Raw genomic sequence first — 21725 nt, forward strand, 5'->3', positions numbered from 1 at the left:
GTCATTTTTCATTCTCCAGGTTTGACTATTGGAGCTGGTATCGCCTTCAGTCCTCTTTGTTCCAGGCTTTATCAATCCAAGCTCACAAGTAACTGTTCTTGAATGCTGAGCTCATGTAAGCAGAAGTATGAATATTTTTCTGCAAATACCATTTAATCTGCTCTTCAACTACAAAACTTGCCTGTCTGAGACACTGACCAATAATAACAGAAGTATGCTGCATGTACAAGATTTGGTTAATGAAGTTGTGAGTGGTCCGGCACACATTGGGCGCATTTGTTGTGTAACTCTTACATATTGCTGTAGTGTCTGGGGAAGTAAGTGCCGGTTCACACTACCCATACTTGTCAGGCGACTTGGTCGTCTCCATTCTGTGCTATGGGAACCGTTCTAATAGGAGCGACTTCCATTATGTGAAGTCCGTGGAAGTCGCGGTGCATGGCGACTTGTTCAAGTCGCCCCGAAGTCGTGTCACCATAGTGTGAATCGACACTAGGAGAAGACACTATTAAAACTTTTCCAATGCTGAAAGACTTGGCACAGAGCTAACTTTGTTGAAAGCAAAGTATAACTCAAGGCAAAACACTTTATTTTTTGTTTTGGGAGTGGAGAGGGATTAGAAACCCTGTCAGGTATTTTTTTCTTTCTGAGCATCTGTTAGGGAGATTCACCCTCTCTATTTGTCCTGTTCAATTTCTGAAAGTGAGGTACAACAAAACCCCACGTTTTAGGTTTTCACCAGAACTGGAAAAAAGGAGAAATTTCCAATGGAAACACTAGTTCTGGTGACAACCGGATTCCCTCACGTTCAAGGAATTTTCCTCTCGCTTCCAGTTTTGGCTAGAAGACAAAGTGAAGGGGGAAAAAAATAGAGTAAGGGAGTGTTGTAACCCCTGACAGCTATCTGAAATGGGGGGGGTGCCTTTTTAGTTTTACCTTATTTGCCTCCTACCTCTTTGACCAAACCCTAAAACTTTAACACCCCCCCCCCCCCCCACACCCATAACCTTAAAGTGGAACTTGATTGTATTTGATTTCATTTATCTTTTTTTTTTTTTTTTTTTTTTTTTTTTTTTTTTTTTAGCAAGCTCCCCATCCATCTATGTCTTTAAGCTTTTTTTTGTTGAGAAGTCACTTTGAAAAACACCCTCTAGCATTTCTTGCCACTGCCATCTTAGGTAGGGGCAGATGATTCATGTAGTTTACTTCCTGGAATCCATTTGCCCATGGCACAGGCATGCAGGCACAAGGGTGTGCTTAGCTGCGAGCCAATGGAATATATAGCATTTTACCTAGGCCAGAAACAACGAAGCAACTGAAGATGTAAAAAAAAAAAGAATATAAAGTTTTTAACTAAATAGAATATATCTATTTACTAATGCGAGCAGAATAAGGATTAATTAATGTTGATTGAGAGAGTGTAGTTCAGCTTTAATCTAGCTCCTGGGACCCTCTTTATCAGACCATTCCTTGTCAACAATATGTGCTTTTAAAGTACAACTAAAGGCAAAACTTTTGGAGAGGGATTAGTATGCTTGTCAGTTTTTTTTGCTCTGTGCCCTCATTCCAGAGATTCATCCTCTTTTTGTCCTGTTTACCATTTTCATTAAAACTGTAAGTAAAAGAAAATCCCCAAATTTTGGGCTGTTAAGTAATAGAGGAGAAATCTTTCAATGGGGATACTAGTTCTGCTGACCTGGGTGTCCCCAATGAATTCCCTTAAATTGCAGGGTAAAAAAATCTTCCCTGCTCTATCCAAAATGTAAAAAAAAAAAAAAAAAAGTTTCTACTTTAATGTACTTGATTTTTTTTTTTTTTTTCCCTTGTAAAAACCTCCCTTGTGTTCATAATACCTGTGACTGCTAGTGGGCACCACCATCTTGGATATGTTGGCAGCCTAGGAAGGCTCAGAGCTTGCACTTACGTGACACTTTATAGTACTCCACTTTGCTGCTCTCCTGGTAGCTACATAAAAGATTGTGAAGGGAGGTAAAGGAAGGTGCAGAGGAGCTGGACCCGAACCGAGAAACTAAACACTCCCAGGAAAGAAGAGGGCAATACTAGAGAAGTGACTCCACTGTAGAAGTCATATTTCTAGTAAGCCCAAAGGCAAACTTGCATGCAAACTGAAAAAAGGTAAAAACTGCAAATAAGCATTTTCAAATACCAAATTTTTGCATGCTTTTATATGCAAATTTTTAAAATGAGTAACAGTGTCCCTTAAATGCTTAACTCCCTAGAACTTTTCATGAAGTACAGCCATAGCTCCTTTGGCGATACCTCTCCTGTGGATCACAGAAGTACAGATCGTTTTGCATTCCTGTGACCTGGGCATTAGTCTGCTGATGTCATTGCGCCGCTCGGGCAAGATCACATCAATGACATCGAGATCTGCCCATATGCCTGGACTACCACCCAGATCACCCTCTCAGTGAGCTGCTGGGAGCCTGAGCCGGCCGCTGCTGCCCCCTCCACAGCCCAGCGCTCCAGTGAGCATGGTCACCAGCTCTCTGCTCAGGGAACTGTGAGAACTGAGTGATCTGCGGTGTTAGATTGCTCATTCAAGCTGGGGCGGGGGCGGACAGATGCTGCATCCAGCTATGTAAGGATGAATGAAAAAAAACCAATTCCCATACTTCTTTTAACTCATACTTGACATGGCAAATTTATTAGGCTGCCCTGTGCCAGTTACAACTGCTCCAGAAAGAGGCGGCAAGTAAACTGTCTGAATTGTAGAGACCTTAAGTTAAAGCCAGGCAACCCAAATCCTAAAATATTTCAGTCTTTGGTAGACGTTGACCATTTATATCTCCTGTAGTTATAACAAGAATGGTGATTATAGACTTTATAAAAATACAAACCCCCCTTCACCTGAACTCTTATGAAGATGATTGCTACATATTTTTGTGTAGTGCTAATAGATCTACTTCTACTATCATCCCTCCTGTTGTAGCAGTAATTGATCTATCGCTTTTACTCTCTGCTCTGGTTTTCTCTTTTCATTATCCTTTTGTAATATTCAGTATATATCCATGGCTCATCCACAATTGCACCATTGTATCTACTGTAATCCTGTGTATTCAGTTTACATTTTAAGCTTTATCACCATTTCTAATGTTTTTCTTTTACAGGTAACCCCGATGTTTCACCTCTACTCTTGCTACAAAATATCTGTTCCTAAATCTTATGTCAATTCGATTGCCTCTGGTCATGTTCACTTTGTAAATTAATGTTGGTCACTGTCAAACAACCTCGTATTACTAGTGATGTATTTTGTACAGAAAACATTACATTGTATGTTGTATATTATGTGGGTTATTTTGGTTCTGTCTGAAGGGTTAGTCTTGGTTGGGTTCTTGTTGTCCCTTTTTACTGCATTATAAAATAAAGTGTGCCTAATATGTCCTTTCCCTTACCTGGAGTAGCCTAAAAGCACGATGCACATCACAAGTCCATCCAAAACATACATTTCCATTTTTGATGGAGCCACCTAACAGTTCTTTGGATTCTTTAGGGGTGATGACTTTTCCTCTTGAGTTCTTATTTTATATTGTAGAGAACACATTTATAAAGGCAGGAATACCAAACACTGTAAGGTGAGGGGGGATTAAAGCCAGGTCATGACATATCGCTCTGGAAATCCATAATACATAAATGAAGCCCCCCGCCTTCCCCTTTTCATGAACAAGCATTTTTGGGTGGATTGACCTTTTTAATAGTCTGGTCTATAGTGTTCTTAATAGGTACTGTGGGCAGTTTATGTCCAATTTAGTCAGTTTGACTTTTTGTATGAAGCACTTTATTTGTGGAGGCAAATGGTTACTTCACAATTGTGTGATGGCTTGGGTATATTAGGTTTTTAGGTAGCCTACAATGCAACAAACCTTGCAGTTGATTTACTAAAACTGTTCAATTTAAGCTTTGACACAAAAAACTTTTTTTTTGTTTCTTTGGGGAGTTACACCAGATTTCTCTATCGTTCATTGACAAATGCAGCTCCATATTCTTATTGACCATTGGGTTATGATCCCCCCCCCACAGGAGTAGGATACTAGGCAGGAAAAAACTTTACCATGCCTATGGGGCAGTCCCTACAGGCATACACCCACATACTCTGCTATAACCTTCAGTTTGTTTCTGCATAGTCTAGGAGTAGGACCTAGTTCCCTGCTGGGACTTCGGTCTTAGTTTTTTTTTTTTAAAAGTTTTTTCCTGAGAGAACTACAAGCAAACAGCCGGCTTGGTTTTAGACTGGATTTCCTAGATCCTTAAGGTCTCCCAGCCTGGCTAGCGTGCGTGAGCAGGTTATAGTCCAGCACTAGGCCACGACAGCCCCAATGGTCGGGGGCTGGACTGCGAGTGAAACACCTCGCCGGGACGCACACGGCATGGGATGCCCTGAGTTGCAGCATACCCCCTGGTTGTCAGCACCCCCTACCCCAGGTGATAAGTTAGTCTGTTCGAAATGGTGCCCACGTGATGCCATGGTATGGAGAGTAACTGTCCCCTTAGTTCTCTGGCAGTCTTGAGGGTGGACGTGGCCCCCTCCCTGGGAAAGTCGGACTCTCAGGTACCCCTTGGTTTCCCTGGCCTCTTGTTGATTTGTTACCAGACCCGCCTTAGGTCTGTACCCCCCCCCCCCCCCCCTCACAACAGGTTCCTACCTCCTGGAGGGCAGATGTTTTGTGGCCGCTGCGGCAGTTCGGCTGGTGGGGAGTTTTGTCCTGGTGGGGTCTCCTGGGGACCCACTGATGCCACTGTCTAATGATCACCCTGGGGGGCTTCCTGAAGACCGCATGGAGTGCAGAGGGGGCTGCCATTTTGCTGTAGTTTTCAGGCCTGCATTAATTTAAGTTTCTCATTGGAATGCATGGGCAGCCATGTTTTGGTAGTTCCCATAGGAATGCGTGGAGTTGCCATTTTCTTGGAGTCCAAAATTGCTGGACAGCAAGGGAGAAGCTAGGGTGGCCCTAGGCATGACCCAGGTTTTTTGGTCCGGTTCTGCACCAGATTGTTTCTACGGCCTCCAGATCGTTGTGGTGGTATGTTCCAGGGGTCCCTATAGGTATTCCTCTCTCACCATCCTGCAGGCTCTTAGAGCTGGGACTTGTGGTGCAGCGGTGGGGATTGCTGTTTTTTGCAACTTTTCTTAAAGTGACCCTGCTATTTTTTTTTTGTTTTTTTTTTGTTTTTTTTTTGTTGTTTTTTTTTGTTTTTGTTTTTTTTTTTTTTTTTTTGCATTAAGTGATTATGGAGTCCCAGGACCAAATCTCACCTACAGCCCTCCGGGCCGCAGCTCCTGTCTGCTTTTACAGCAGTTTTGGGAAATCTTGTGTCAAAAGTGGATTTAGTTTAAAAAAAAAAAAAAAAAAAAATGCCACTAGCAGAGAGCCCTATGCCTTCCCCTGCCTCTATAGTATCATCAGATTCTGAGGTAGATGTGGCTGCTGCGGACGCAGACCCTCCTGGTGGATCTGCGTCTTTGCATTCTGATGGCGAGGAGGATGTAGCCTCGTCAGCAGTCACGTGGGAAAGCGCGCTGGGGGGGGTCACTTAGTGTCAGTGTGGGAAATCTTAAAAATGGCAGATGATTCTACAGCATCAGGGATGAAGGTGTCTTTTGGCACCTGTAAATTCTGGAAGGCGGGCAAGGGTTTTCCTTGTCTGGTACTTTGATGCATCCCCACTGTTCATTGACATTCTCAAACAAATATTAGTGGTGCCGAAGCGCTTTAAAAGGCGCTACCCTGAGGTTCCGGGCCGCAGGTTGGACATGCCTGCTGTAAAGAATAATTGTTTGCTGGAGTTGGGCCGAAATGTGTATTGCACATTTCCTGAAATGTCAACTGTAAATTAACAATGCGGTGTGTATCATTCCAATCACCATCAATTTGCAGTGAACGGTAATGGCTCGTGCACCTGATCAGAAAATGGTAAAAAAAAATACCGCTTTTGACACGATCGTACGATAATGTGATCATTCGTACACAGTTTTCGAAGTGCATCCGCTCAGATAAATGAACATTTTTCACGTACGATACCAGATCGTACTATTTTTGTGTAACCAGTACAGTTGTCGTTGGAAAATAGAATACACTACGACATATTACTTCTGTTTGTTTTTTTTAATCTGGCGTACGAGAATTTTTGTAACCTCTTTATTTTCGATATGAGATTAGCTTGCAAAAACCAGATGACCAATCGGCCAATAATCCCGTTGTGTGTACCAGGCATAAGATATAACGCTTTTTTTTTTATTTTTATAAATAGAGGGAGCTGAAGTGAACAATTCTTCCATTATAAAAACGAAATATAGTTACCACTATGTATGTTAGGAGTAGTAAATGGAGAGCATTTCTGCAGAAACGTAGTCTATATTAAAGCGGTTGTAAACCTAAAAAAAAAAAAAAAAAAAAAAAAAAAAAAACCTGCAAGACAAATGCATAATGAGCTAGTATTCATCGCATACTAACTCATTATGTATTACTTACCTTAGAACGAAGCCCCGACATGGACCCCCGGATACCGCTGTGGGAGCTGACATGAGCCCTCGGCGTCTCTTCCGGGTTCGGCGGCGCCAACGCTGTGATTGTCCGGAGCCGCGATGACGTCACTCCCGCGCGGGAGTTATTTTCCGGGAAGCTCCCGGCATGAAAAGCTGAAGGTCCGCCGGACCTCCAGAGCACATGCGCCGCTCGCGTGAGCGGCTGCATGCAGTGCAAATATCTCCTAAACCATTCCGCTTTAGGAGATATTAATTGTACCTACAGGTAAGCCTTATTATAGGCTTACCTGTAGTTAAAAGTGTCAAAAAGTGGTATACTACTCCTTTAATAGGATACATGTAGACATTCTGTAAAACGGTATTCAAAGGATCAAATAAAAATACTGAACTGGCTTTGAAAGTACCAACAAATGTACTTTTACCAGTTTAATATGACTTACATTTGTCGTATTGGCCTAAAGCACATTTTCCCTAACTTTCTGACACAAGGTGTTCTATAGTCCTAACCCACTTTCTGTCCTAGCGTGAAAATACTGTTCCTTACAGTGAGTAAGTGTTACACTTAGGTAGCACATGTGTTACTGTTGGAACCACCAGGTGCAAAATAAAGGGGGAAAAAAAAAAACTTTAGCCCCAGATGCAGTATATTTTATATTTTGTGTTTAGATGTGCATTAAAGGATGGGGGCTGATGCTGAAATTCTAGACGTAAGGATATTACAATAATTTACGAACACTGGGCGTTATTCTGATGCCTGTTTTTTTTTTTTTTTTTTTTTTTTCCCTTTTCCTTGAAAAAAAAAAAAATTGCTAGTGTTTACTAGGCTTTAGTGTGACTCATTCTATGAGATATATTGAGGCTATCCATAGATGAGTGGGGAGACTTGCGCCCATTGGTTGCAGTGTTGGGTAGTTAAGTGAGTTCCCTCATGGATGCAAAAGCATTAAAGGAGTTGTAAATAGTGGTTGTAGTAAACCATATTCCAAACGGTGACCAACTACTCTTAATAGTCAAAGTGAACATCTCCAGCGGCAAGTGGCATTCTTCACCTAAACAGAACAGATGCTGTCTGCCCCAAGACCTGGTCCTTGACAGTTCCTGCATGGAGCAGGGTGAAACAATGGCGTTACCAGCAATGTGAAGAAAAGGCAAGCTGTGCAATATTATAAATAAATTATATATGCATGCGGTGACCTACAGTCATGGAGGTTTGTTAAAGAATAGCTCCAAGGACAACATCACATTCCATCAAAGGTGTCAACGGCTTTATTTTTAGATGCATCACGTGAAAGCGAAACCTGTAATTGTGAAGCACTAGTCAAACCTTTTTCGTTAGAAAGAAAAAAAGCCTTGTAAATATTGGAAAGGGTTACATTCTCGCAGGTATTTTGCTGTCTCCATATATTCCTTTGAATAATTCAGTCTTGGCTGAATAATTGCTAAATGTCGCCTCTGGTTGCAGCAACACTATGTGCTATGGCTGCATACAAAGTAGATGATTAGCTGCGGCAAGATTCTGCAAAAACTACTGGTCCTGGACCTACACTGTCTGTGTCCAGGATTGATTGGAGGCTCTATTCACATGTAACCACTCAGATGAGTCGTTATATGTGAACAGTAGGGACGTTGGCTGTTGATTGGTATCATTATTTACAGCCCCTGGCAAGATTCCACTGATTACACACAGAGAAGCTCCATAAAGGTCAAGCCTTCTCCTTGTCCTAAAAGCTTGCTTTCAGGGGGTGAGGACCTGTCTTATGAATTTCACTTTGCAATGCCAAGAACACCTCACCAGGCGTGAGTTTAGTGGGGGTTTTTCCCTCAAACTTCTGATAAGGTTCTCTTAGAGTTTTTTTTATTTGTCCAGGTTTTAGCAGCTCTAAGGGCCGGTTCACATTAGTGCGATCAAAGAGATCGCATGTAATTCGGAGCACATTTCTCCTAAATTACATGCGATCTCTGTGCAGTGCAAATTTCAGCCATACACTTTTATGACTTTTTTTTTTTTTTTTTATCCGCAGCAGAATCGGATTGCATGGTGCTTCACACTAGTGCGATCTGATTCTGTGTGAACTTGCAGATCGCACTGCAATATGCGATCTCAACTGTGGGTGTCGTTAACTTTTAATTGACACCCCCTGTGTATTGCATATGGCAGTGTGAACTGCCAGTGGTGCTGATGCGATGCGGGACAACGCTGCATATTCGCAGCATTCCCCCGCATCGCAGAAGTCTGAACTGGGACTAAATATTAACTTTTAGCTCTGAAATCAAGCCGTGGCACACTTTCCTACAGCACATACCCTTTCATTGTAGCAATGTTCAGAACTCTATGAAGCGTCAACCTTCCCTTTTTTTTTTTTGTAAATTGAGAAAAGCCACTCAATGCATTTCGGCTGAATCAAAACAAAGTTTGTAAAATCTTAGTGGTTTTTCTTTTTAGAAAGAAGTCAGTCTGATTTTTTTTTTTTTTTTTTTTTTTTTTTTAAAAAGCCTGCCCCATGCCGGCAGCTTACAGAGAATAACTTTTGTTGGAAAGCAGCGGTCTGGCTTCAGAGGTCTGACATACTGGCAGCTGAGTCAGGGCTGGAACACTTCAATCTCGCGATCGCTGCTGATTGGAGAGCTCAGCAGGGGGTGTGTTGGACATCTGCGAAGAGACCACTGCTTCCACACACACAGCAAGAATTTTGATGCACCTGAAATGTATTTAACTGATTTATGCTATTCAAATGGAAGTTTAGCTGTGGATAGTTTGCTGCATTCAGAGATGGCTAAAATTTGCCTCTGGACAAAGCAACACTCTGTTATAGCTGCATACAAGACCAGTCGGAAGCTCTATTCACATGTGACTGGTTAGATGAGCACTTGCATAGGAGCAGTGGCAGAGCTGGCCATTTATTTGTACAGAGTACAGCCATGGCCAAAAGTTTTGAGAATAACACAAATCTTATTTTTCACAAAGTTTCCTGCTTCAGTTTTTATGATGGCGAGTTGCATATACTCCAGAATGTTATGAAGAGTGATCAGATGAACTCCAATTAATTGCAAAGTCCCTCTTTGCCATGAAATGTAACTTAATCCTATAAAAAAAAAATTTCCTCTGCATTTGTGAAGAAGGCTTCAGGGCACCCAAGAAAGTCCAGCAAGCTCCAGGACCGTCTCCTACAGTTGATTCTGCTGCAGGATCGGGGCACCTCCAGTGCAGAGCTTGCTCAGGAATGGCAGTAGCCAGGTGTAAGTGCATCTGTACACACAGTGAGGCGAAGACTTGGCCTGGTGTCAAGTGGGAAAGCAAAGAAGCCACTTGTCTCTAGGAAAAACATCAGAGACAGACTCATATTCTGCCAAAGATAAAGGGATAGGGCTGGGGTAAAGTCATTTTCTCTGATAAATTCCCTTTCTAAATGTTAGGGGCATCTGGAAAAAATCCTGTCCGGAGAAGAAAAGGTGAGCCCTATCATCAGTCCTGTGTCATGCCAACAGTAAAGCATCCTGAGACCATTTATGTGTGGGGTTGCTTCTCAGCCAAGGGAGTGGGCTCATTCACAATTTTGCCTAAGAACACAGCCATGAATAAAGAATGGTACAAAAACGTCCGCCAAGAGCAACTTCTCCCAACCATCCAAGAACAGTTTGGTGATTAACAATGCTTTTTCCAGTATGATAGAGCACCTTGCCATAAGGCAAAAGTGATAACTAAGTGGCTTGGGGAACAAAACATTAACATTTTGGGTCCTTGGCCAGGAAATTCCCCAGACCTTAATCCCATAGAGAATTTGTGGTCAATCCTCAAGAGGCGGGTGAACAAAAAAACCCCCACAAATTCTGACAAACTCCAAGCATTAAAGCGGAAGTAAAGTCTGCTATAATTTTTTATTTTATTTTTTTTCAGGCCCCCCAGTTGGGTTACGCCATAATGTACTAGTATGCACAGCATATTAGTACATTATGGCAGACTTACCAGTCATATGGTGTCCTCCAGCACAGCACTGAGACTGATTCGGTGGGACCCCGGCACTTCCACCTTCACCCTGGTCTTCCTTCCGTGTCCCGTGCATTCGGCCTCTTGATAGCCCAGGCCGCAATGACACCAGTCCTATGCATGTGCACAAGTTACATCACTGCGGCACGAATCAGGGGCCATAAATGTTCACTGAGCCGCGCTGACAGACCGAAGGATGCATTTATGGCACAAGAGACAGAGACCAATAGGGCCTCTTCTGTCATAAATATCCTGCCTGTCAGCCATTCAATTAAAATACAAGTTTACTTCCTCTTTGATTATGGAAGAATGAGCTGCCAGGATGTGGCCCAGTCAGGATGTGGCCCAGAAGTTGATTGACCGCATACTGCGAAATACAGAGGTATTGATAAAGAATAATCACAAACAGCATATAGCATATAAGCTCAAGCATTAGCCACAGTGTCCGGTATTGCTATATCCACTGCACTGATCCCAACATAGTTAAGATACTTAGAATGGCTCACACGTTTCAAGGGGGGTCTCCTCGGAGGCTCTGAGGAAGAGGGGACCCCCCCTTAAAAGGTGTCAACTATTCTAAGTGTTTTCCCTATGTTGGGGATTGGTGTAGAGCAGTGGTTCTCAATTCCGGTCCTCGGGACCCACTAACAGGCCAGATTTTAAGTATTACCTTGGGGGATGCAGACTAGAATACTGCAATCACTGAGCAGCAAATTAGATCACCTGTGATGTAATTTAGTTATCTTGCAAACCTGGCCTGTTGGTGGGTCCCGAGGACCGGAGTTGGGAACCACTGGTGTAGAGGACACGAAATATTGATGAGCATGAGATCATATATGCTATTTCTGAATATCCTGCTTTATTAGTTCAATAAAAGGATCTATAAAGGTAATGTGCAAGGTTGGTGTGCCCTCTGTTTTTGTTTTTCCAGTGTTTTTCTTTTGGGATTCCCCATTTTCTAGGGGGCTGCAAAGTCTTGCCAATATTCAAGTGGTTGAAGATCCAAGGTCCATCATTGCTGGAACCTCTATCTCGAGCACAAGAGATTTTTTCATTAACAAGCGTTAGTCAGTGGTTAACATTATCCAATCTATATCCCTAAATGCGCCGTAAAATGCATGTCAACGCATCTCTAGGCACAAGAATAGATCTGGTGTGAATTTACCTTTTCATGTTGCTCATTAATAGGTCTGCACAAATACTTTCTGCCTAGAACAGCAGTCTCTTGTTACTAGAGGAAGAGGACCTAGCCCAAGAGCTAAGGCCCCCTGGGCTGTCAGCTACAGGGCAGAAGAAAATATTTTTGGGGTCCCAGCTAGAGTTCGGGGACCTGTGGCCAGAGCCCTCTAAAGCAGTGAAGAAAGTTCTGCAGAGGATCCAAGCCAAAGGCTTCCAGTACAGAGACTGGCTGGTACTACAAGATGCATTACAGTAGCCAGGGCACAGTGTGTACTAGCCATAAAGCCCTAAAGTTGATCTGACAGCTAGCAGGATCTTCTCTTTCCCTGCTAGCTATCAATTTAAAAAAAAAGTCACTCATTCAGTGTCCTGTGAATGGAAAACGATAAGGTCTGGCAGCCTTTGTGGCTGTCGGCTTGTAGTTTTCAATAAGCTACCTCGGCGCTGTGGTAGTTCATTGAGTCTTCCTGTCAGAATGTATTGGCTTCCTTGTATAAGGTAAGAGCAAGCCGATACATTGACAGATCCGCAGGAGACCTGCATGGGGCCAGAGATCTGCTGATCGCTGGCGCAATGATTTCCAGGCGCCTGCAACAAAAAATAATAAATGCACAATTTTTTTACCTGCAAAAACGTGCATTTATTTTTTTTAAAGTGAACTTCTACTTTAATGCTTGTAAGCCTCAGCTATGAAATATGAACAAAGCATATCCCTCTATAGTGTGTACTTGTCTCAATCCAGAACACAAAGGCCGGGTTCACACGAGCTGCGGCTCACAGCACAGGGTCTGGTGCGTTCCTGTACTCCGTTTCAGGTGCTAAAAATTCGGACCCGAAACAGAGCCAAAAATGCACAGGACCCTTTTCCAGTGCGCACTGCGGCTTCCCTGGAGGTGTGTGTGTGTGTGTAACAGTCTCCTGTCATGTGAATTGGATGTGGGGAAACCCACATCCAATTCGCATAAATGTGAACCCAGCCTAAAGGGCCATACACACTATAAGATTTTCTGAAGACTTTTTCCTTCAGACTTCCCAAAAGCATATAATATGAGGTCAAACCTAAACACTTTCAGTTTGTATGCAATCAGGCAGGCCCTTGCACTACATAGAAAAGGTAAATCTGAAGGAAATCTAACCACAAAAGTTGGATAGTGTGTATTCAGCTTTAGTGTCATTTCTGTCCGCTGTCTCATTCCTCTGTTAAGAGCATGACTCACTACTGATGAAGTAGATTCCGCCCCCTTCTTTTTAGAGCTGAGAAATCGTGTGTAAATGCTGCACTTTGAATGGCTGTAGGGGAAAGAAAGCTATAGATAAACAGGTACAACTTATGTAGGAGTATTTGTTTTATCACCTGAGGCCAGCCACTTCACTGAGTATTTGTAAGGGTTTACAACCACTTTAAGGATCATAGACTGTCCTTAGTCACTCTTTGGGAGAGCTCACCACAGTTAGCTCAGGTTATACATTTGCAGAGGGTCCTTTTGACTCTGGATTCAAGAGGGTGGCTGCACCCTGAAGAAGCAGAACAGTTATAGGTGTCCTCTATTGTAATTCTGTTTTGGAGTATCCCAAGGCTCCCCTGCACCCCACCCAAGTTAAACCAGTGAAAAAAATGAAAAATGCATGCAAGGCCTGTTTTGTGACTTTAGTGAATGAACTGCTGTGTGCCTGGCTGCCATGCCTCACAGGGAATGGGACCTGGGATATTACAGACAACCCAGTTTGGGGTCTGTGCTACACATGTATTCTTTTATTCTATACAGTGCATCTGGAAAGTGTTCAGTGCTTCACTTTTTCCACATTTTGTTATGTTACAGCCTTATTCCAAAATAGATTAAATTCATTATTTTCCTTAATTCTGCAAACAATACCTCATAATGACTAGATGTGCAAATTTATTTGAAATAGAAAACGAAAAAATCCCATGTACATAAGTATTCACAGCCTTTGCCATGACACTCAAAATTGAGATCAGTTGCATCTGGTTTCCGCTGATCAACCTTGAGATGATTCTACAACTTGATTGGAGTCCACCTGTGGAAAAATTCAGTTGATTGGACATGATTTGGAAATGCACACACTTATCTATATAAGATCCCACAGTTAAAGCCCCGTACACACATACCGATTGTCGGCCGTAAAGATACGGCCGATTGTAGGCTTGTTAGTATGATGCTTCCGACAGCCGACGGCGCATTTTCGGCCGAACAGAATCTGTCGTGCAAGCATTAAAATTTTTGTTGGCCAACACCAGAATGGCCGATTGTTCGCCAGTCAGTACAGATTTCGGCCGACAGCAGATTTGCAAGACTGAGCATGCTCAGAAAAGAAAAAAGACAAGGAAAGTTAACCATCACATGACATCACTTCTGCAGTCGGCTGTTGTTGGCCGACAAAATTCGTGTGCAGTCTTTTGCACTTTTCAACAGACAAGACAGCCCTCGGACAAAAGACGGCCGATCGTTCGGCCGACAATCGGTACGTGTGTACGGGGCTTAAGAGTGCATGTCAGAGCACAGACCAAGCCATGAAAGCCAAGGAATTGTCTAGACCTCCCAGACAGAAATTTTATTGAGGCACGGGTCTGGGGAAGGGTACAGAAAAATGTTTGCAGCATTGAAGGTCCGAATGAGCACAGTGGCCTCCATCATTCGTTAATAGAAGAAGTTTGGAACCACCAGGACTCTTCCTAGAGCAGGCCGCCCAGCCAAACTGGAGAAAGAAGGGCCTTAGGGAGGTGACCAAGAACCTGATGATCACTCTGACAAGGCTTCAACATTTCTCTGTGGAGAAAGGAGAACCTTCCAGAAGAACAACCATCTCTGCAGCATTCTACCACTCAGACTGAAGCCATTCCCACCTGGAGTTTGCCAAAAGGCTCCTGAAGGACTCTCTGACCATGTGAAACAAAATTCTCCGGTCTGATGAAACAAAGATTGAACTCTTTGGCCTAGATGGCAAGCCTCATGTCTGGCGAAATGCTCATCACCTGGCCGGTGCTATTCCTACAGTGAAGCATGGTGGTGGCAGCATCACACTGTGGGGTTGTTTTTCAGCAGCAGGAACTGGTAGACTAGTCAGGATCAAGGGAAAGATGATTGCAGCATCTTTCCTTTGGAGAAATCCTTGATGAAAACCTGCTTCAAAGCGCTCTGGACCTCAGACGAAGGTTCATCTTCCAACAGGACAACGACCCTAAGCACACAGCCAAGATAACAAAGGAGTGGCTATGGGACAATACTGTGAATGTCCTTGAGTGACCCAGCCAGAGTCCAGACCTGAACCCGATTGAACATCTCTGGAGAGATCTAAAAATGGCTGTGCACCAACGCCCCCCCCCATACAACCTGATGGAGCTTGAGAGGTCCTGCCAAGAAGAATGGGAGAAAGTGCCCAAAAATAGGTTTGCCAAGCTGGTAGCCTCATACTCAAAAGACTTGAGGCTGTAATTGGTGCCAAATGCGCTTCAACAAAGTATTGAGCAAAGACTGTGAATACTTATGTACATGGGATTTTTTTTTTTATTTTTAATAAATTTGCAAAGATTTCAAACAAACTTTTCGTGTTTATTAAAAAAGAATAGCGCACACATGCAATAGAAATTTTTACCAAATTTCAAGACAATCCATAAATTAAAAATGGGGATTTGGTCCCACCATATGGCCATATAGTGCTCAAGCCCACCACTGCGTCAAAGTACCCCATTATCAGTGGGTCCTACACTATCCATGAAAAAGAGGATTTGCTTGTTTATTAAACTTTTCGTGTTGTCATTATGGGGTATTGTTTGTAGAATTTTGAGGAAAATAATGAATTTAATTTTGGAATAAGGCTGTAACGTAACAAAATGTGGAACAAGTGAAGCACTGTGAATACTTTCCGGATGCACTATATCTCCTTTCAGAGAAAAAAAATCTTTGTCCATATAAAAAAATATTCACTGCCTGGGCTTTGCACGCTTCATCTGCCCCTCTCCGAGAAGGAGAAAACCCCGCCGAGGTGTAAAGCCCAGCTCAGTACCAAGAGTTTTGATCATATGATTTTGCTGAAAGAGTTAACAATACTCTGATATTTGCAGTTGTATAAATATATGATTTGCAGCAATGTGTGCGTCATTGTTGAATCGGTACACGAAACAACACAGCTGCATTATACAAGACATTTTCCAGTTGATTGGGTCTGTATTCCAGAAATAAAAAAAGCAGCGTGGAACATTTCAGTGCTGGGAGAAATCATCCGAAACACTTTGTATCAGCAATGTAACACAACAGGGTTGTAATAAAGACATAAAGTTGCAAAAAAGAAATATGAAGAAGGTGAGGTTTACAAATAAATAGGTTTCAATAAACCAAAGTTCACGTTCAATAAACCATTATTTTCACTCATAAGAAACGTCAAATCCAGTAAAGGAAAAGTCTGTAAACGCCTTTGCGGCCATTGGTCCTTGGTGACCAGAATAGCTTTAGTCCAAAGGTTTTTAGATGTTTTTTTTTCTTTTTAATGTGAACAGCTACAAAATATCTGTGTGCAGTGTAGTCGCTTTCCGCCCTCACTGTCCCTTGGCAATGAGGGGCAGAGTGCTAAAATTTTAGGACTTATTTTTTTGCAATACTGTTAGTTTATCACCAGTGAAATGTTTACCTGCTGAGTTCATGTGTTTGGCTTCCAGCACCTTCACTGTTATAATGGCTGTCGGAACAGTCTGGCATGCATCCAGCGCACATAAATATTGTACATGTAAGGCTATGTGCTTCCATGGGATTCATGGATTTTATACTGCTGTGAGTGAGGAGGCGCAGTGCTACATCCCGATGCAGGAATGCAGCACTAATTCGGGTGTATGCTCTCTTATTGAATTGAACCTGTATTCCATTTTGCATGTTTGTAAGGGCTCATTCAGACACTGTGATAAGTTGCTATGTGTGCATTAACCTACAAGTTAGCCCAGAGTTAGGTAGCCCATTAAGGCCGGATTCACATTGATGCGATGCAGGATACTGCATGTAGTTCCCACAGGATTTGCAGCACATTCCTGTGTGAATTGCATGCGGCTTCTCTGGAGTGCGATTTCAGCCACCGATTTTTATGGCTTAAATCGCACCGCATTCCCACCAAACTCGTACAGGGCCCTCTTTTTTTGTTTGCATCAGAATCAGATCGCATGGGTGTTCACACCATGCAAATCGATTCTGCAAATCGCACTGCGTTTTGCAATACGATAGCAGGGTGTCGTTAACATACACTCTGTAATCAGTTCTCATAAACAGGTTGCGATTTTGATGTTGTGCGGAATCTGCTGTGAATTGGCACCGCATTTAGTGTGAACCGAGCCTAAAGCTGAACTAAACTTTCAATATAAAAGCAGTTTATTATATATATTGCAGCTTACTAATTAAAAAATGTTATAACTGCATTAGTTGTCTTTTTTGGCTTTCTTTTATTTTCACCCCGTGATCTGGCCAGTAAGTCTGATTTTCAACAGAACAAGCTCTCCTGCAAATGTATCAGTTAAGAGTGTTGAGACAAACAATTTACCACTGACAGAGATGCTTACAATGTTCAGCTTTTATTTATGTAAAAACGTTTTACTCTATCGTTCATTGATGGATACAGCTCCTGATCTTCTTAACCATTGGGTTATACTGCCCCCTACAGAAGGAGGACACTAGGCAGAAAAAAAGCTTTACTACGCCTTTGGGCAGTCCCAGGAGGTATACTTCCTCTGCTATATGCACTCTTTTTTTTGTTTTGCCTAGTCAGGAGTAAGGACCTAGTTCCTTGCTGGGATCCTCGTCCTGGCAATATGTTTCCTTTTTAATGGATTTTCCCTGTGAGAATCTACAATCAACTGCTGGACTGAGCGACGGGCTGGATATTTTTTAAAATCCAGTGGTCACCCCAGTCTGGCCAGTGAGCGTGCGCAGGCCTCAGCTCTGCACTAGTTCGGCCTGCCGGAGCCCCCTTCCTGCTGGTGTCATTTTCAGGGCTCTTGGGCCCCCGGAGCCGCGTGGTACCGCTATTTTCTTGTAGCCTGAGTGCTGTAGATTCGGCGGCCATGTTTGTGTAGCCTCCGCTGCCATTTTCTAGTGGTTTCTCATTGCTTATAGCGGCGGCCGTGGCTGTGAAGCATATATGGGTGGTGATTTCGGCGGTGGGAGCCCCTCCTTATCCACTGGTGCTGACTCCTGGATCTTTCTCTTCCATATCGTCGCATGTGTGTTCAGATAGCCTCGTTATGGGGTGCCTGATTGGTGGATACTGAGTCTGGTGGGGTCCTCTCCCTCTCTGATTTAGGATCAGTTGGTGCTCTGTGCCTGGCGACCTGTGGTGCTGCCAGCGCAGTGGGGGTGTCCCTAGCAGTGTTTTTACACCTTTTTTTTTTTTTTGGGTCCCCCTTTTTCACTCATGGAGCACATTTCCCCACCTGATCCCCCTCTCAGAGGCTGCCGGGCCCTCTGGGTCCCAACTATCCCTTAGGCTGCATTCACACTTGAGCGTAGCGTTTTTTACCGCGATTTTACCGTGATTTTTCCAGGCGTTTTTCATTGACATCTATCAAAAACGCTGGTAATCAGCCCAAAAAGAAGCTCATGTACTTTTTTCAGCTACAGGCGTTTTGCAAAACGCTCAGATGTGAACAGGGGCCATTTAAATGAATGGGGTTTTACTTGTTGGGCGTTTTGGAAGCGTTTCTTTTGAGCGTTTTTGGAGCTGAAAACGCCCAGGTGTGAATGGAGCCTTACTGACGGCGGTCCTGGAGTCTTTGGTGTCCAAGGTGGATTTGGTCCTGGGGAAACGGGCTAGCAAAAATCCACCCCCGCCTTCACCTGCCTCATCTGTCTCATCAGATCCTGAATCTGATTCGGCTGCTGCGGACACACACCCTGATTTCTCAGATAGTGAGGATGATTTCTCTGCTCCTGTAGCCGCGCATGAAAAGGCGCTGGTGGGCACACTGATTGTATCTGTGCGTGAGATTTTAAAATTGGAGGATGTGGCTGATGCTGCATCAGAGGCGTTGGTTCCTTTTGGCACCCACAAGCCCTCCAGAGCGGCAAGGGTGTTCCCCTTTCCCGCTTACTTTGACAAAATTGTTGCTAAATAGTGGGGCTGTCCAAAACGCCCCCTTGTGGTCCCTAAGCGCTTTGTTATGCGGTACCCTTATGAGGACTCCCTGCTTAAAATGTGGACTGTCCCACCTGTGGTGGACTCTCTGGTTTCTAGGTTAAACAAAGCAACCATGATTCTGGTTGAGTAGTCCCCCGCCTTTAAGGACAGAAAATCAGAGGCTGAGGCCCGCCATATGTACACTGTGGCTGGTTCGGCACTTATGCCGGTTTTTACTATTGCTCTGGTGTCACAAACTCTGCCCGAGTGGGCCAAGCTTTTACGCCGGGACCTGGAAGGGGATCAGCTTCCCCCTTCCTTTGCTGAGCTGGTGGACCAGTTGGTCCAGAGGCTGCAATTGTCTGTGATGCCTCTTTGGATGCGTCTCCTTTTGATTGCGAGGCTGTCTATCGCAGCAGTGGTCCTTAGGTGTGTTATTTGGCTTAAATGCTGGTCTGCGGACCAGATTTCTAAGAAGGCCCTATCTGATCTCCCCTTCCTAGGGGGTCGCCTGTTTGGACCTTCCCTGGATGACCTCATTAAGGGTCTTCCAGGGGGAAGAGTACCTTTCTTCCACAGGCTAGTAAGGGCAAGGACTTGCCTGTGTCCCAGGCTAAAACATCCTAAGGAGGAAAATGCCTTGCATTCCTTGGATGTGTTTCAGGCAATTGGGGTGTACCTGGCAGCTACGGAGTCTTTTAGCAAGTCAGACTCACTATTTGTGCTCAAGGACGGACCTTGAAAGGGGTTGTCCGCTTCTGCTGCAACCATTTTCAGATGGATCAAACAGATGGTGTTTCAAGCCTATTCCATAAGGGGTCGGGTTTGTCCTTTCCCTGTAAAGGTGCACTCTAATAGGGCACTTGGTGCCTCCTGGGCCTTCCGTCAGGCATCAGTAATTCAGGCTTGCAAGGTGGCTACATTGTCGCCTGTGCAGACTTTTACAAAATTTTATAAAGTGGATGTGCTGGCATCTGCCGATGCTTCCTTTGGCCGCAAGGTTTTGCAGGCTGCTCTTTAGAGGACCTGATCCTCTTTGAGAGTGTATTTATTTTTTTTCAGGTGAGCTCCAAATGTTCTTACTTGAACTCCATCTTATCTGGTTGGCTGTGGTTTAGCCTTGGGGAATTTTTTTTCTGCTTTTCCCGACCTTCATGTTTAACACTGCTTTGAGACGTTCCAATGGTTAAGAAGATCAGGAGCTGTGTCTGTCAATGAATGATAGAGAAAATGGGATTTTTTTCTTTACGGTAAAATTAATTTCTCTGATGTTCATCGACGGACACAGCACCCACCCCTCTGTGGGGTTGGATTTCTTCTGACACTGCTTATAACTAAACTGAGTGCCCTATAGCTGAGAGTGGAAGTATACACCATGGGACTGCCCATAGGCATAGTCAAGCTTTTTTTTCTGCCAAGTGTCCTACTCCTGTAGTGGACAGTATAACCCAATGGTTAAGAAGATCATGAGTTGTGTCCGTCATTGGAATTGATTTTACTGTAAGACAAAAATCCTATTATCCCAAAAGGGACAAAACTGTTTGCTGTAACAGCAGTGTGAACTGAATTTATGCTTCAATTTGTTTAGTGTATCTAAATCTGCTAATACATCTAACACTCCCAACCCTCCAGACAGACAATGCTGTTGTCAATAGGTGCCCTCCTTTGCTCCTTCATCCACAGTATAGGCACTCTAATACAGGAGGTGTGTTACTGGCCAGATCATCGGGTGAAAACAGAGGGAAAAAAGGCTAAAAAAACAAAAATGAAAATAAATGTTGCAATGTATTACAATACTCTGCCACTCCATGGCTCACTGGAGTGTTGGGCTGGAGAGAGGGTGGGTGCAGGTGGCTTTGGCTCAGCTGCGTGCTAGGAATCGGAGCCAGCTGTCAATCAGGAAGCTGGGTAGATCCAGACAATATTGTCAAGATCCTTCCAGAGCCTGCATCGTCATGTGATATCTGTGACAGCAGACAATAGCCTGCTATAAGCTGACTCTGTCTCACAGGAGAGCAATAATAAGTGCATTTCTGTGACCCAGAAGTATGGCCAAAAGAGCTTTGGCCATACTTCTTTTAACATTATTGTTTAACGTCTTCAGTTGCTTCCTGGGTTCTGGCCTAGGCCTAAATTATGCCATATATCCCAGGAGTCTTCATGCACATTTTTTTTCTTTCATCTGGAACAGGAGGGGTGTTCTCCACTAAGCACACCCTCCTGCCTACATGCCTGAGCTAAAGGCAGATGGACTCAAGGAAGTAAATGCTGTATGAATCATCTGCCCTTAACCTCCCTGGCGGTATGATTATGTAAGGAATTATGTACCAAAAGCGGTACAATTTTTTGCGTGGAAATTTGGCGTTATGTATTATGGGCCTACAATTCTTAGTAATTACTGACTTAAACCTGACCAAAACAAGACTCTAGTAGACATCCCAGATGTGATAAATTTGAAACACAAACGCATGAATTATAATCTAATCAATAATATAATTTTATTATTATATAATATGTATATATAAAAAGGAGGTAATGCAATGTAATCTGAATTTATATATAATAAATTTTATATATATATATATATATATATATATATATATATATATATATATATAATTTCAGATTACATTGTATCACCTCCTTTTTATGTGTTTGTGTTGGTGCAACTTTTGAATTTCCCTCCCAGTTCCGCTCCCATGCACCATTGCTGCTGCAGGGAACGGAACCAGGAAGTCATCAGGGCGACGGACGAGCGGCGGGGATCTCGGCGGCGATCACAGCAATGGGAGATCATCGCTGGATCGACAGGAGAAGGTAAGGAACACCGCTGCAGGCTCTGCACATCTACCTTGAGCGTGACTCGGGGATACCGATCCTAGCATGAAAAATCCACCCGAGTCACGCTCTGGAATACCGCTAAGGGAGTTAATCAAAACTATATAA

The 21725-nt window shown here is 43.5% G+C and overlaps 1 protein-coding gene across 1 annotated transcript in view; it reads left to right on the top strand.

Annotated features, from left to right (window-relative positions):
• The window catches only part of MTHFD1 (methylenetetrahydrofolate dehydrogenase, cyclohydrolase and formyltetrahydrofolate synthetase 1), a 177475-nt gene that overhangs the window by 58184 nt on the left and 97566 nt on the right, over window positions 1-21725 (top strand). The window lies entirely within an intron of this gene.

This window comes from Pelophylax lessonae, assembly GCF_965119305.1.
Source record: "Pelophylax lessonae genome assembly, chromosome: 13".
In the NCBI taxonomy this organism is placed as follows: Eukaryota; Metazoa; Chordata; class Amphibia; order Anura; family Ranidae; genus Pelophylax; species Pelophylax lessonae.